The sequence below is a fragment of the Castor canadensis genome, chromosome 14 (assembly GCF_047511655.1).
Source record: "Castor canadensis chromosome 14, mCasCan1.hap1v2, whole genome shotgun sequence".
In the NCBI taxonomy this organism is placed as follows: domain Eukaryota; kingdom Metazoa; phylum Chordata; class Mammalia; order Rodentia; family Castoridae; genus Castor; species Castor canadensis.
Genome location: NC_133399.1, coordinates 31083515 through 31100817, shown reverse-complemented (window position 1 = coordinate 31100817; position 17303 = coordinate 31083515). Strand labels below are relative to the sequence as shown.

General features: G+C 39.6%; 1 long non-coding RNA gene across 1 annotated transcript in view; it reads right to left on the bottom strand.

The window, feature by feature from the left end:
- Positions 1-1976: 1976 nt before the first annotated feature.
- Positions 1977-17303, bottom strand: part of LOC141416783 (uncharacterized) — a 55421-nt gene continuing 40094 nt past the window's right edge. Inside the window, exon 3 of the long non-coding RNA XR_012441374.1 lies at positions 1977-3435. This is a non-coding gene — a long non-coding RNA (uncharacterized lncRNA). The remainder of the gene's footprint in view (positions 3436-17303) is intronic.

The following is a 17303-nucleotide window of genomic DNA, read 5'->3' as shown; positions in this document are numbered from 1 at the left end:
ATTTCTAGCTATGTTGAAGTCTGAGGTAGGAGGATCAACATTCAGGTTAGCCTCAGGCAAAAAATAAAAATAAAAAAACCTAAACAACAAAACAAACAAACAAAACACCCCATGATAGCCTGTCAGGAAAATAGCCAAGACAATAAGAGCTGGAGGCATGGCCTCAAGTGGCAGAACAAAGTCCTGAGTTCAAACCCCAGTATAACCAGAAAACAAGAACAAAAAGGCAGCTCTGAGAAGATTCATTACTTCATGGAGAATATTTCTGCTTATGATACATCAAAATCAAAAAGCAATACATAATTGATAAAGTCAGCTTTGTATACTATATATTTCTATTTAGATAAAATAACCATAAGGTCAAGAGGCAACCAAACAAGTTGGGAAATAATCTGAGAAAAAAACTAGGCAAAAGATATACTCAGTTCACAAAAAAGCAAATGCAGGCCAGCACCAGTGGGTCACACCAGTAATCTTAACTACTTGGGAGGCTGAGATCAGTTTGTGGACAGCTCAGGGAAACAGAAAGACAACATGTCTAAAATAACCAGAGCACATGGACTGGAGATGTGGCTCACAGCCCCATTCCCAAGGGGACAAGGTGGGGGAAAATGTTAATGACCCTGAAACATAAAAACTATTCAATCTCACTCATAATGAAATGAATTGAAACTATATAAATAGAACTAATTCTCACAAATGAGGGAGGGAAAAATCTAAATGTATGACAACGAATTCCACTGCTAAGACTAGAAAAAAATGCACAACTTCTGAAGAGGGAAAATCGGGGATACCAAACAAAATAAAGGAATTAGTGTAATCCTGGTTTCTTCCATACATGCGTGGATAAATAAATCTCACCTTCACGTTCAAAATTAGTGTATGAGTGAAGCCAGAATATTGGAAGCTCACCAATTTTGATGCTCAATCTTTCTTCCCCTCTTAGTGTGTCAGGAGCATCCCTTAACCTGTGTTTTCTTCATGAGCTGTTTTCTTTTAAATAGGTGAAATGGGCATAGCTTTTAGGTGAAGTTGAGGTAAATGGCACTATTTATTTAGGATTATAAGACATTTACTTGTATGACACTCACTTGGAAAAACATTAGAGCAATTCTTATATTAACAGGGAAGAGAAATCTGCCTTTATTTATTTAGCATAAGAACGGTCTTGAAAGGATAGAGAAAGGAAACTGGTTGAGGCCAATTCTTTGTCTTTCCCTATATTTCTCCAAGAATGAGCATATACTGATTGCTAAGGTAGCAAGTCTATTGTAATTATTATAAAAGTTATGATACTAACTCTCACTCCAGAATAATTGAATTGTTTCTTATTTGAAAACATTCATTTCCTATCAGTGGTGCAGATTAGGACTCATATTTTCATCTTATTCACAAAATTTGTGACTTTGACTTTCACATGAAATAGACCTACTTTGATTATAGTCCTCATTACAAATAAAAAATATAGCTTAGTAAACTAAGTTTGACAATACTCTGTATTGAGCTATTCTGTAGATATTTCAGAAAAGTCTTCACCAATGCTCACAGAATGGTAAAAGGAAAACTTCCTGGTATAAATCACATGTCCAATGAGGCAGGGTCAGCTATATTATTCTACTGGCTGCTTGTGAAACACACCATCTTCTTCCTTGAGGTAAAGGTGAGGCTTGCATTCCTTAAGGAATTACGTTCACACCTTACTGTATGGATGACCAGTCATTTTGTTTTTACAACTGAACATTCTTAAGTCATCTCTCCAATCAATCATATCTCATCCACAGAGTTTAACTATACTTTTCCAATATAAAGTCAGTGGAATATAATATGCTTGTCCATTGGGGAATTTATCATTTCTATTTAAAGGAAAGAAATCACCTCGTTAAATCTAATTTGCATCAATTAAGATACATTAGGTGACAAACAACAATTAACTGACTTAGTTTAATTGAAGTAAAATCAAACTTTATTGAATGGATAGTGGAGATATCCAGTTAATTAAGGTAACAGTTGAAACAGGATTTTCAAAAAGGAGGAAGTGAAACAAGATGAGCCTCTGAGGTTCATGGGCATTAGAGTTGAGTGCACACTAACTCCCACTACCTCTAGCTCTTCTAACTTCCCAAGCTTTCAGTACAGATGTATCCAGGATGCATAAATATTTACCCCCCAAGTGAAGGAAAACCCAAGTTAAGAATGGATCTCCTTTGTCTGGTCTGACTCACTTGTCCCCACAGATAGGGAAAATAGTGGCACTCTTATCAGAGAGGGAAAGAAAAAGTACTTAACAGATAAACACAAAAGCAATTACTACCCACCTCTTGGTCCTATGAGCTTGTGTGCATACTGGTGCACATGCTTTTCCTACAAAAATAGGCACAGAGAGAAGAATAGAATACATAACTAAATATGTTCCAGATAAATACATGTACCTATATGTGTCCCAGTTATCATCATGCAGTTTTAAACTTTGGCGATTTTAGAAATTGTAAAACATTTTGTAGAGATCATTTGAAAGTTTAACACTTTGAATTTTTTTCTCCTACATAGTTCTCTCTAAATTTTCATTTTCTTGTTTTGCTCCCTATGATATGAGTGGCAACAGCAAACAAAAATTAAAATTCATCCTGAAAGTATACGAAATTAAGTATAAATCATGTGTAAGTAATTGTGTGCAAATATTTTCCAAAGATGGTCTTTTTTACATTTCTAACATTATTAAGCTTAAAACTACAAATGGTTTGGGGAATACCCATATATGCAAGTATTTACCTCAGATGACACATTTGTTTCATGGTTTATCTTTCCCAGTGTGACTGTGTGAGAGGCATTTGTGTATTTACACAATAACAGTCTCAGAGATTTCAGGGGGTGGGTTTTGGGTTTTTTGTATCCAGTACCTTTTCCGTTTCTCAGTAACAAGTCTGTCTTCCAACCAAATAATATACAAATAAATATATAAAATAAAGATATGAGGAAATGTCTGCAATCATTTATAGAAAAAGATGTGTAAAAATACATCAATAACTTCTTCTACTGGTGATATCTTTAGGAGTGAAAAGTTTGTATCACATTGGGCCAAGTCTCTTCTACCTATAATGTTCCCTTCTCCAAAGGCAATCCTGTAGGTGTCTTAGTGTGTCCTGACAACACAGGGGATCTTAATAGTAACAAGAAAGTCTCTCCACAAGCCTCCAAAGGTGGTGTGATCACAATGATCCTGGGGCTCCACAGGGCTCTTGTGGAAACTTTCTTCAGAGCGGCACCACATATTCCCAAGGCACTGGGATCAGCTATAGGAGATCTGATCCATCTGTCATCAGACCCTCCCCACCTTGATGCTCTGTGGCTTGTAAGGGTTGTGATCCTCTAGGCAGACTTCAGCAGTGTGCTGGATGCCATCATTTGAAATCTTCAGGCCCCTGCGTCTCTATGTTTCTGCAAGAAAACAAAAGCAGAAGGAGTCCTTTAGTCAGGAAAGCAGCTTTGCTCTTGGTGGAGGCTGATGGTCAGCTCCTATCAGGATTTCCTAGAACACTAGAACACTCAGGACAATTTCCAGGTTCCATTACATGTGAAAGTTTGCCTATTAACTAAAGAAGACATAGTTTCATTTGTTGTGGTATGAACCTGACTTTGTGAAGTCTTTGCAGCTGTGTGTGTAATGCTCTCTTCTGGTTACTTAGAAAAAGATACTTTATGCTATAAGAAAAAGAAAAAATAAAATGGGAAAATTAAGGTATGAAGTTTCTTGAAAGCATATAAAGGTCTTTCAAGAAATGAATGCTGTTAAAACTTGTCAGAAATGGTCAAAGATGAAGAGAAACGTCTATTTCCTTATATCTCCTTCCTACTTTACACTCAACACATTGGAGGTAGTAACCTTCATTCATGGTTTTTAGTATACACTATGGACAATTTTCCCTAGTGGGGGGAAAAAGTGATTCAACTAGCTGTGGAATCAAAAATTGAGTGTTGAAGCAGGCATGAGAATCACAAAAGGGAAATCAGAATCTTAGTACCCACTGTACTGCACATAAACCCTCCCTCAGGGACAAAAGTCTGTCTCTTCCTTCTCTTGTGCCTCTTTAAAGGGATCGAGCAGACCAGAAATAAAACTAGTGGGGGAATGGCTCTGATGTCCTATGATTTATCCAGGTACTATGGGCTCCTCTGCTTTGTGGAATTGCTAGACAGTTCCCGGCTCCTTTCCTATCATACAGAATGGGTAGGTTGCATTCTCATTTTGTCATCTCTTAAGCATTCACATCATGCACATATTCTTCTGAAGAAAATTCTCAGTGATTACGGTGAAGTGTTCTACTACTAGTCCCATCTCTTCTCAGAAACCCAAATCTCAAGTGTTATGGGTGTTTCTCTATCCTGGGGTGCTCATCTCTTCTGAAGTCTACCCACAGCAGCTTCCACTCCCAATGAGTGAAGACGTGATGCTGGTGTTAAGAGTTCTGAGGTATGTCTCAGGATATTTTGCTCTTCTTTTTGGCATGGTCTGCTGTCTTTTCCTTCCTGAGCAGAAAGCAGTGAGTATTAATAAAAAGGGCTCTCTCATCCTACTGGGGGTGTGTACGTAGTACTGATGGTGGTAAGTCTGTATGAACAAGTATGGATCATGGCAGTTTGGAGAACTTCAAGATATTTCCATGGAGTCTGGTCTGATTCTGTCATGTAGAGGATAAAAACAATGTTTATGTTCATATGGATGTGCGCATGTCACAAAGCTTTTCCTTTGTAAGTCTATCTTTCTTCAAAAAGGTATTCATCTTCCTTCTCTTCTTCTTCTTCTCCTTCTTGTCCAGTAAGCAGGCAAAGGCCTCATGGAAAGTGTGGCAGCTGAAGCACTCCTTGATCCCATGCTCCACATGATACCGAAGGGTCTCTGAGTTGGGGAACACCTGACAGCAGGCCATGCACTTGTAGCCATGGTCCAGTGCCACAAGCCACTCAGGTGTTCTGGCCCTGGAACTTTCCTTAGACACCACTAGTTCTGTGGGGCTGTGCACCTCCTCATTTTCCTCTTGGGCTTTATTGTCCAAGGTGAATTCACTGTCATCCAGGAATTCAATTGTAGGCACATAAGACTGGTAGACTTCTGTGTGGGCCATCTCAGGAAACATTATCTCTTCTATTCTCATTTTCTTTTGGGGGGGGCTTCAATCCTTCTGTATCTGGTAACACAGCCACACCCCTTTTCATTTGGACATGAATATAGTAAATTTTCATGACTCTATCCCATTCCATAGGAGCTGAGAATGTACAGGGATGATTATCAAAATATACAGCAGTATAATCTGGTGGAAATGGCAAAGAAGACTCTGGATCCGTCAAATTTTGTCTTAAAGGCATCCTGTGGGATTCACGAAATGGAGCACTTGGACGTAATTTGTGACTTTCTAGGAAAGAAAAATGTGAAGATCATCATTTTGTGCAGGCATGTGGGATGGAACTGCATATACCTATGACATTCCAGCTTCGTATGTGATATGTATTATGTTAGGTACATCAATAAGGATGTGAATTTGTGGTGTGCTTTTTGGAATTATAGGTGTGTTCTTGTATACATTGGGTTAATGTTTCTGGTACTGATGAAAGGGGATAGTGATGACTAAACATGTGTGTGTCTTACGGTTAAGATAGCACATATGGTCTTAAGCATGTTTGTTAAACAATGTGACAGTAAGACTTAAATGTTAGAGGACTTACATGCCAGAGCAAGTGTGTATGGGTTTACTAAGAGCTGAAGTCATGACTGATGAAGGGAGAAGTGTTTGAGAAGATCTGTGTGTAAAAGTGCTTCCTCTTTAGGGCATCTGAATTTTCTGCAGTTTGGGTTAGTGTTGGGGAGTAAAAATACACTATCTAGGTGAGGGGATATTTTTATGGGATTAGGTGAGAATCAGTGAATCACTGAATGGCTATATGCAGGAACAAGGACTGTAGGCAAGTGGAAGTTTGTGCCTATGGAATGTTAATAGTGGACAGTAAGACAAAAGGAGAGAGAGGACATGTTTGTGTGAGAGAATAAGCAAAAGGAAGGAGTTATTGGGCCCTATGAAGGGGCACAGTATGTGATTGTGGGAGCTTGAGTTTGGGACCCTCTGATCACCCCCCTGACTCCATCTCAACACTCTCCACACCCACACCCTCAGCTGTATGAATATTCTCTCAGAACTGTGAGAAGAAAAACTATCTTGTTCTTGAAGGGTTTTACCAGTATCCTTTTGTAGATACCTCATTTTAACTTTGTCCCTCAGCCCCTAAACCCTTTCCCATAGTTCACGGGAAGTGATGTAAATAGGGGCTTCATGATCAGCTCAGCTGACCCTCCTGCCCAAACTGAAAACCCATCTTTGCATCTGCCTTACCATCCTTCTCAACAGGAGTGATCTTGTTTCCAGAAGGAATGCCACAGAAATAGACTGAGGCAGAGTGATTCTAGCTTCCCACTGGATTCCATGATGAGACCATGACAGATTTCTTAGGAGCATCCTCTGCAGACTTGAGGACATCACAGAAATAGACTGAGGCAGAGGAACTTTCTCCTGCATCTAGATTCCGTGATGGGACCATGACAGTTTTCCTAGGAGCATCCTCTGCAGACTTGAGGACACCACAGAAATAGACTGAGGCAGAGGAACGCCTTCATCCAGATTCCATGATAGTACCATGATTGGTTTCTCAAGACTATCCTCTCGAGAGGTGGAGACACTGAAGGAATAGACTGAGGACGAGGAATCCTCTTCTGCATCTGGATCCCATACTGGGACCACGACAGGTTTCTCAGTAGTATCCTCTCGAGATTTGGAGACACCACAGAAATAGACTGAAGAGGAGGAATCCTCTACTCCATCTGGATCCCATGCTGGGACCATGGTACATGTCTTAGCAGCATCCTCTTGAGACTTGTGAAATTCTGGAGAATGAAACCACACAACAATAACAAAAGAATGGAGATATGGCATAATCTTGAGTCTGCGAAACTCAAAAACAGGCATGGTGGGTGGATATTTTGAGACAGTGTTATCACCTGTGGGCTTTCCTCTCACACAAATTAAGGCGATTTATCCATTCAAAACTCAAAAGTAAAAACAAACACGTGTTAAGTTCCAGGATGTGGTGGCTCACAGCTATAAACCCTGCTATGTAAGAGTCAGGGGCAAGAGGATCATGAGTTCAATAACCCAGACAATGTTAGTGAGACTACACATCAAAAACAAAATGGTTGGTTTGTAGTTCAAGTGATAGAGTGCTTTCTTAGTATGCATGACATCAGGGTTCAATCCTCACTATAACATGCAGAAAAAAAGCTGTTAGGTTTGTGTGTGTGTGGTGAGTATCAGTGGGATCGAAAATCTTATGTATGATGATTTTGAAGATATATACAGAATATTAGAAAATGAACTCTACTTCAATTATGATAAGTAGTAACTAAAGATTATATATTATTATTATCAACTTAAGTTCCACATGAGAAGTTGTGCGAGTAAGGCATTTGGAGGACAAGTTTTAAGAAGAATTACTCTGTGTGGACATATTTATTTTTATACACACAGAGAGACAGGAATAGTTATAAATATGAACAGAAGATAGCTAACTAACTAGATAGATATAAAGATAAAAAATAAGGAACTGAGCATGATAATGTTAGATGTTCCTATGAAGATGACACAGATTGACCCAGATTCCTCTTCTGGAAATATGCCTCCACATTTTTCTTGGATTTCTTAAACCTTCCTATCCGTATCCTTTAGGAGCCACTATCTAAATGCACCTAGAGCACGTCTAAGGACAGAGATTCTGTACAGTCCTAGAGAAAGGGGTTGTTTGTTTCAGTTGTTGACTAAAGGAGCATGGTCCCAGTTTTAGTCTGTCATTCTGCCTCACTTTTGCACTTGATAATTCTTCAGCATCACCTCTCCCCTACCCCATACCTTTGTGAATGAGCTTGTCCAAGGGAATGCATTCTGAGTCCCCTTCTATCTGTCGGTGGCCTTGGGCCAAACCTGAGGGTCCACACAGTGGAAAGCATCCCTCTAAGATCATTGGAAAAGAAAAAGAAAATCAGATATGATTTTTTTCCATCCATCCTCTTTTGATCTGGACATTTTACTATATTAGAAGTGGCAAGCTTCCTGGTAGGTAACTCTGATCATGTTACTAAGTTTTCTGTAGTAGAAACGAGTGAAAGTGATCTGTCTGGAAAGGGTATATATTCCTCTATCTCCTCATGCTCTGTTTTAGTTCATGTGATGTCCATAAACCAGGATCTCTTTGAGAGCTCTGTATTAACAATGACAAGATTTCCTTCAGTCCTAGCCCATAAATTATCTGAAGGAGGACACTAGCCCAATTGAGTTGATGTATCATCAGAATTGTTACTAAAGCAATAAGTGTATTAGTCTGTATTCATGACTATAGTCTGGTAAACTCTAATGAAGCTGGGGTTTACCAACTTCAAAATCTAATGATTTTGAGAGGCAAATAATCTTATCTGGCATACAGTAAGTGGACAATTACATTAGCTGTTGATATTTATCTTCCCCTTAGCCTACTGAAGTGTTTTCTATGTGAAAAAGAGTAAGTGTGCACTTTGTAACTCATCAATTACATTCAAAAGCATCATTAAGTATGTTCTAATTGTATTGAAGGTGGATTGAAGACAATATCATAGGCCCCTCTCCAAAAGGACCATCAGAAAATGCACAAGCCCCACTGTTTGATAGAAATATTAGATTACCTTCAGAAATTTGAGCCACTCTCTGTAATGTTGGGGCTGGCTCCTTTCTGTACCCCTGCTACCCCTTGACTAATGGGCCAACCTCATAGGAATAACTTTTTGCTGTTAATCTCCATGAAAACCACAACTGGTCATTTCCAATTTTAGCAGAAAAGGCTAAATCTTATCTCCTTAATTCAGCCACCATGATTAGATGGTTGGTTTCATTTCACAAAGGAGCCCCATATTATCTTCACAGTCTTAAACAAGAAGTTAGGTTTTACTCCTGAGTAAATAAATTGTTTCTTACTTTATAATTACACTCATATAGACACAGTTTTAGATTTTTGGAGCCTTTGTATCAGTGTTTCTATGAACCACACTTTCCATTCTTCCCAGAACCTAGCACTACTTGCTAGGTAAAGCTCTACCACTAGAGCCTTGCCCCCAGTGAACTACAGCTTCTTTCTCATTAAAAGGAAAAAGTACTATTAGAAAGTTTATAACAGGAGATTCCAAGATGGCGGCTAGAGGGAGGAAGCAGAAAGCGAGCCTCCTATAGTGAAATCTTGGAGAGACGCTGGAGACACACTTAGCAGGCATAATCACCAAGAAAAGGCATAACTTTGACCCCTCCACATCTCCAGCCGGCGCAGAGAATCTCCACTTCACGTTAAACGGAGAACCGAGGAGGCCCCTGGGCCGCCAGTGGCCGGCGCCCATACGGCTTGGGAAGACGCGGACCAGGTGAGCTTCGCGGTACCACGGTAGCCCCACAGACAAGCCTGGCCAGAGCAGCATAGCCCCCTGGACAGACTGACCTCCACCCGGGAAAAAAAGAGAAACTGAGTACTAAGCAATAAGAACAGTTAAGACACGCTGGAAAGAGGGTGGGGCGCCCTGAGCGCTGAAGATTGGGGGAAGGGAACCCTTCCCGGGACTGTAAATAAACGAGCCGGGCGGGCCGGAGAGGCTCTGGCGGGAGCGGGGCGCGCCCAGCAACCAGGAGCGGGGACGCTTGTGAGAGGAGGGAAGACCCACTTCCCACGTGAACTGTAAATAAACACGCAGGCCTGACAACGCGGGGCAGTGGCACCTTTCCCAGTGCTTGGAAAGGGGAAAGCCTGTAGCTTTGCACAGGAGAACTCTGAGCAAACAAAGCCTGTGGGTGAGTGCTAGCTCACCCCAGAGATCTGCATAAATAACGCCGCCAGCTACAGGCTGAGAGCAGCAGGCAGGCAAGCCACAGTTGCAGATACCACTCTCAGAACTGCCTCCAGACGCTTTTTTTTCTTTTTCTCCCTACCTTTGATGAGAGAACAACCGAATTACACCTGCAAGCCGAAAAGCTTACTGAAACTGTATTGCATTTGAACTGGGGACACTTGGTTGGGCTTTTTTTCTTTTTTTTTTCTTCTGTGTGTGTGTGAGTGTAGTTTTGTGCTACTTTATGCATCCCCTTTGATGAGACAACTACAGAACAACATCTGAGGCACCAACTCCAGGACTGGAGATTGAGACGGACATCCAAATTATTAAGACTGAAATTGCATTGCATATAAACTTGGAAGTTTTTTGGTTTTTTTTTTTTTTTAATTTTCTATTTTCCATTTTATTTTAATTCATTTTTATAAATAGATATTACTTTCATATACTTATTTTTTATTTTTTTTATCTTTGATTTTCAATCCTCTCTCTGTCTCTCTATTGTCTGTTCAGCTTACTGTCGATTAGTACACTAACACTCCCTATTTATACTTTTGAAACTCTCTTGTCTGATACCTTGTTCTGCTTTCTCCCTCTTGTCTGTATATTTGTTTTCCCCTTTAACTTCTTGCTTTCCATCTCAGCTCACTCTCCATTCTCAATATTACCATTGTTATTATTACAAGCTAGAAAATACTTAATTACACACAGTACAGGGACAGTAACAACACCAAGGACAATGACAGGAAGACAGAAAAAACAAGGAAACCAGTTTCCCCACAGCAAAAAATTAGTACAGGAACCAGAGGGGAATGAAGAGAACAGAAACTCAGATCCAGACTCCAACAAAATGAAGATAAACTATGCCAAAGGACCCAATGAAGCCCACAAGAATAATTTAAAAGAAGACATACTACAAGTACTCAATGAGAATTTTATAGAGATGATACTGGATAGGGTCAACCAAAATGTACAGGAGACACTCAAGAAATTCCAAGACAATAAAAATAGAGAATTTGAAAAAGCAAAAGAAGAAATAAAGGAAACCATAGAAGCACTGTATAAACACCAAAGTGAAAGAGAGAACACAATGAATAAATGGATAAATGAACTCAGGACAAAAATAGACAACAATAAAGAAGAAAACAGCCAGGATATGGAAAACCTCAGAAAAAAGAACGAAACAGAACTGCAAAACAAAACGGAAGGCCAATCCAGCAGAATAGAACAAACAGAAGACAGAATCTCAGAACTTGAAGATGAAATGGTAATTAAAGGAAAAACTGAAGAACTATTAATTAAACAACTCAAGACCTGTGAAAAGAAAATGCAAGAACTCACTGACTCCATCAAAAGACCAAACTTGAGAATCATGGGCATCGAAGAAGGAGAAGAGGTGCAAGCGAAGGGAATGCGTAATATATTCAACAAAATAATAACGGAAAATTTCCCAAATCTAGAGAAAGAGATTCCCATACAAATGCAAGAGGCCTCCAGGACACCAAACAGACCAGATCAAAATAGAACTACTCCACAACATATCATCATTAAAACAACAAGTTCAGAAACTAAGGAAAGAATATTGAAGGCTGCAAGAGAGAAAAAACAAGTAACATACAAAGGTAAACCCATCAAAATCACAGCAGACTTCTCAACAGAAACATTAAAAGCAAGAAGAGCGTGGGGTGAGATCTTCCGGGCACTGAATGAAAATAACTTCAACCCCAGGATACTCTACCCAGCAAAGCTATCATTCAAAATAGATGGAGCAATAAAAGTCTTCCATGATAAGCAGAAACTAAAACAATATGTGACCACAAAGCCACCATTACAAAAGATTCTGCAAGGGATCCTGCACACAGAAAGTGACACCAAACTTAACCATGAAAAGGCAGGCAGCACCAAACCACAGGATAAGAAAAAGCAAGACAGTAGAGAGTAACATCAAGTTAGGTACACACAATCAAACCTTCAAACAACTAAGATAACTAAATGGCAGGAATCACCACATACCTATCAGTACTAACACTTAATGTTAATGGACTTAATTCACCCATCAAAAGACACCGTTTGACAAAATGGATTAAAAAAGAAGATCCAACAATTTGTTGCTTACAGGAGACTCATCTCACCGACAGAAATAAGCATATGCTTAGGATGAAAGGCTGGAAGAAGATTTACCAAGCCAACGGCCCCCGAAAACAAGCAGGAGTAGCAATACTTATCTCTGACAAAGTAGACTTCAAACCTACATTGATCAAACGAGATAAAGAAGGACATTCCATGCTAATAAAAGGGGAAATAGACCAAAAGGAAATAATAATCATCAATCTGTACGCACCCAATGTCAACGCACCCAATTTCATCAAACATACCCTGAAAGACCTAAAAGCATATATAAACGCCAACACAGTGTTTGTGGGAGACTTTAACACTCCATTATCATCAATAGATAGGTCATCCAAACAAAAACTCAATAAAGAAATCCAAGATCTAAAATATGCAATAGATCAAGTGGACCTAGTAGATGTCTACAGAACATTTCATCCAACCTCTACACAATATACATTCTTCTCAGCAGCCCATGGAACCTTCTCCAAAATAGATCATATCCTAGGGCACAAAGCAAGCCTCAGCAAATATAAGAAAATAGAAATAATACCATGCATACTATCTGACCACAATGCAGTAAAAGTAGAACTCAACAACAAAAGTAAAGACAAAAAACATGCAAACAGCTGGAAACTAAATAACTCATTACTTAATGAAGAATGGATCATCGATGCAATAAAAGAGGAAATTAAAAAGTTCCTAGAAGTCAATGAAAATGAAAACACAACCTACCGGAACCTATGGGACACAGCTAAGGCAGTCTTGAGAGGAAAGTTTATAGCCATGAGTGCATATATTAAAAAGATTGAAAGATCCCAAATCAATGACCTAATGATACATCTCAAACTCCTAGAAAAACAAGAACAAGCAAATCCCAAAACAAATAGAAGGAGAGAAATAATAAAAATAAGAGCTGAAATCAATGAAATAGAAACCAAAAAAACCATACAAAGAATTAATGAAACAAAAAGTTGGTTCTTTGAAAAAATAAACAAGATCGATAGACCCCTGGCAAACCTGACTAAAATGAGGAGAGAAAAAACCCAAATTAGTAGAATCAGGAATGCAAAAGGGGAGATAACAACAAACACCATGGAAGTTCAGGAAATCATCAGAGACTACTTTGAGAACCTATATTCAAATAAATTTGAAAATCTAAAAGAAATGGACAGATTTCTAGATACATATGATCATCCAAAACTGAACCAAGAGGAAATTAATCACCTGAATAGACCTATAACACAAAATGAAATTGAAGCAGCAATCAAGAGTCTCCCCAAAAAGAAAAGTCCAGGACCTGATGGATTCTCTGCTGAATTCTATCAGACCTTTAAAGAAGAACTGATACCAACCCTCCTTAAACTGTTCCATGAAATAGAAAGGGAAGGAAAACTGCCAAACACATTTTATGAAGCCAGTATTACATTTATTCCAAAACCAGGCAAAGACACCTCCAAAAAGGAGAACTATAGGCCAATCTCCTTAATGAACATTGATGCAAAAATCCTCAACAAAATAATGGCAAATCGAATTCAGCAACACATCAAAAAGATTATTCACCACGACCAGGTAGGCTTCATCCCAGGGATGCAGGGGTGGTTCAACATACGAAAATCAATAAACGTAATAAACCACATTAACAGAAGCAAAGACAAAAACCACTTAATCATCTCAATAGATGCAGAAAAAGCCTTTGATAAGATCCAACATCATTTCATGATAAAAGCTCTAAGAAAACTAGGAATAGAAGGAAAGTTCCTCAACATTATAAAAGCTATATATGACAAACCTACAGCCAGCATTATACTTAACGGAGAAAAATTAAAACCGTTCCCTCTAAAATCAGGAACCAGACAAGGATGCCCACTATCTCCACTCCTATTCAACATAGTACTGGAATTCCTAGCCAGAGCAATTAGGCAAGAAGAAGGAATAAAAGGAATACAAATAGGTAAAGAAACTGTCAAAATATCCCTATTTGCAGACGACATGATCCTATACCTTAAAGACCCAAAAAACTCTACTCAGAAGCTTCTAGACATCATCAATAGCTATAGCAAGGTAGCAGGATATAAAATCAACATAGAAAAATCATTAGCATTTCTATACACTAACAATGAGCAAACGGAAAAAGAATGTATGAAAACAATTCCATTTACAATAGCCTCAAAAAAAATCAAATACCTAGGTGTAAACCTAACAAAAGATGTGAAAGACCTCTACAAGGAAAACTATACACTTCTGAAGAAAGAGATTGAGGAAGACTATAGAAAGTGGAGAGATCTCCCATGCTCATGGATTGGTAGAATCAACATAGTAAAAATGTCGATACTCCCCAAAGTAATCTACATGTTTAATGCAATTCCCATCAAAATTCCAATGACATTCATTAAAGAGATTGAAAAATCTACTGTGAAATTTATATGGAAACACAAGAGGCCACGAATAGCCAAGGCAATACTCAGTCAAAAGAACAATGCAGGAGGTATCACAATACCTGACTTCAAACTATATTACAAAGCAATAACAATAAAAACAGCATGGTACTGGCACAAAAACAGACATGAAGACCAGTGGAACAGAATAGAGGATCCAGATATGAAGCCACACAACTATGAGCAACTTATCTTTGACAAAGGAGCTAAAAATATACGATGGAGAAATAGCAGCCTCTTCAACAAAAACTGCTGGGAAAACTGGTTAGCAGTCTGCAAAAAACTGAAACTAGATCCATGTATATCACCCTATACCAAGATTAACTCAAAATGGATCAAGGATCTTAATATCAGACCCCAAACACTTAAGCTGATACAAGAAAGAGTAGGAAATACTCTGGAGTTAGTAGGTATAGGTAAGAACTTTCTCAATGAAACCCCAGCAGCACAGCAACTAAGAGATAGCATAGATAAATGGGACCTCATAAAACTAAAAAGCTTCTGTTCATCAAAAGAAATGGTCTCTAAACTGAAGAGAACACCCACAGAGTGGGAGAAAATATTTGCCAATTATACATCAGACAAAGGACTGATAACCAGAATATACAGGGAACTTAAAAAACTAAATTCTCCCAAAACTAATGAACCAATAAAGAAATGGGCATGTGAACTAAACAGAACTTTCTCAAAAGAAGAAATTCAAATGGCCAGAAAACACATGAAAAAATGTTCACCATCTCTAGCAATAAAGGAAATGCAAATTAAAACCACACTAAGATTCCACCTCACCCCTGTTAGAATAGCCATCATCAGCAACACCACCAACAACAGGTGTTGGCGAGGATGCGGGGAAAAAGGAACCCTCTTACACTGTTGGTGGGAATGTAGACTAGTACAACCACTCTGGAAAATAATTTGGAGGCTACTTAAAAAGCTGGACATCGATCTACCATTTGATCCAGCAATACCACTCTTGGGGATATACCCAAAAGACTGTTACTCCAGAGGCACCTGCACATCCATGTTTATTGCGGCACTATTCACAATAGCCAAGTTATGGAAACAGCCAAGATGCCCCAGCACTGACGAATGGATTAAGAAAATGTGGTATCTATACACAATGGAATTTTATGCAGCCATGAAGAAGAACGAAATGTTATCATTCGCTGGTAAATGGATGGAATTGGAGAACATCATTCTGAGTGAGGTTAGCCTGGCTCAAAAGACCAAAAATCGTATGTTCTCCCTCATATGTGGACATTAGATCAAGGGCAAACACAACAAGGGGATTGGACTATGAGCACATGATAAAAGCGAGAGCACACAAGGGAGGGGTGAGGATAGGTAAGACACCTAAAAAACTAGCTAGCATTCGTTGCCCTTAATGCAGAGAAACTAAAGCAGGTACCTTAAAGCAACTGAGGCCAATAGGAGAAGGGGACCAGTAACTAGAGAAAAGGTTAGATCAAAAAGAATTAACCTAGAAGGTAACACCCATGCACAGGAAATCAATGTGAGTCAATGCCCTGTATAGCTATCCTTATCTCAACCAGCAAAACCCCTTGTTCCTTCCTATTATTGCTTATACTCTCTCTACAACAAAATTAGAGATAAGGGCAAAATAGTTTCTGCTGGGTATTGAGGGGGGGAGCGGGAGGGGGTGGGGTGGGTGGTAAGGGAGGGGGTGGGGGCAGGGGGGAGAAATGAACCAAGCCTTGTATGCACATATGACTAATAAAAGAAAAATGAAAAAAAAAAAAAAAAAGTCAAAGCAAGGAGAAAAAAAAAAAAAAAAAAAGAAAGTTTATAACAGAGGAGATTCCAAGATGGTGGCTAGAGGGAGGAAGCAGAAAGTGTGTTTACTAAAGCAAAATCTTGGAGAGACGCTGGAGATACACCTTACAGGAAAAACCACTAAGAGGCAAAACTTTGACTCTTCCACACCTCCAGCCTGCACATAGCATCTCCTCTTCATGTTAAACAGAGAAACCAGGAGGGCTCCTGCCCCACCGCCAGATGGTAGTACACACACTGCTTGGGAAGACTCAGACCACAATGTGAGCTAAGCGGCACATGGTACTCCCACAGACAACACTGGGACAGATCAACATAGCCCCCTTGACAGACCCACCCCAACCCAGGGAATAAAGGAAAAAAAAACTGAACAATAAGCAATAACAAAAAAAGATGCATAGCAAAGAGGGCAGGGCACTCTGAGTGCCGAAGAGGTAAGGAGGGGAAATCCTTCACAAGTCAGCAGGAGAAGGCAGGAGGGCAGGAGCAGTGGCACAGACCCAGCAACCAGGAGTGGGAAAGCTTGTAAAAGTGGCATGGGAAGAAACTCCACAGGAGAGGGGGAATGACCCACTTCCCACATGAGCTGTAAATAAACAAGCCAGCTGGAGAAGGCAGGAGTGGTGGCACACACCCAGCAATCAGGAGTAGAAAAGCTTGTAGAAGTGGCAGTGGGAGGAAAACTCCACAGGAGAAGGGGGAAGACCCACTTCCCATGTGAACTGTAAATAAAAATGCAGGCCTGAGAAAGCTGGTGCAGTGTTACCTCTCCCAGTGTGCTTGGAAAGGGTAAAGCTTGTAGCAGTGGTGGACACACCCAGGAGAACTCTAAGTAAATAAAGCCTGATGGGCTAGGTGAGTGTTAAGCTAACTCCTGAGATCTGCATGAATAAAGCCTCCAGCAACATCATGCTGACAGCAGCAGGCAGATGAGCCACAGGCTCTAATAGCTGTTCACAGAACTGCCTCCAGACTCTTTTTTTTCTCTCTTCCTTTAATGAGACCAACCGAACTACACCATCATG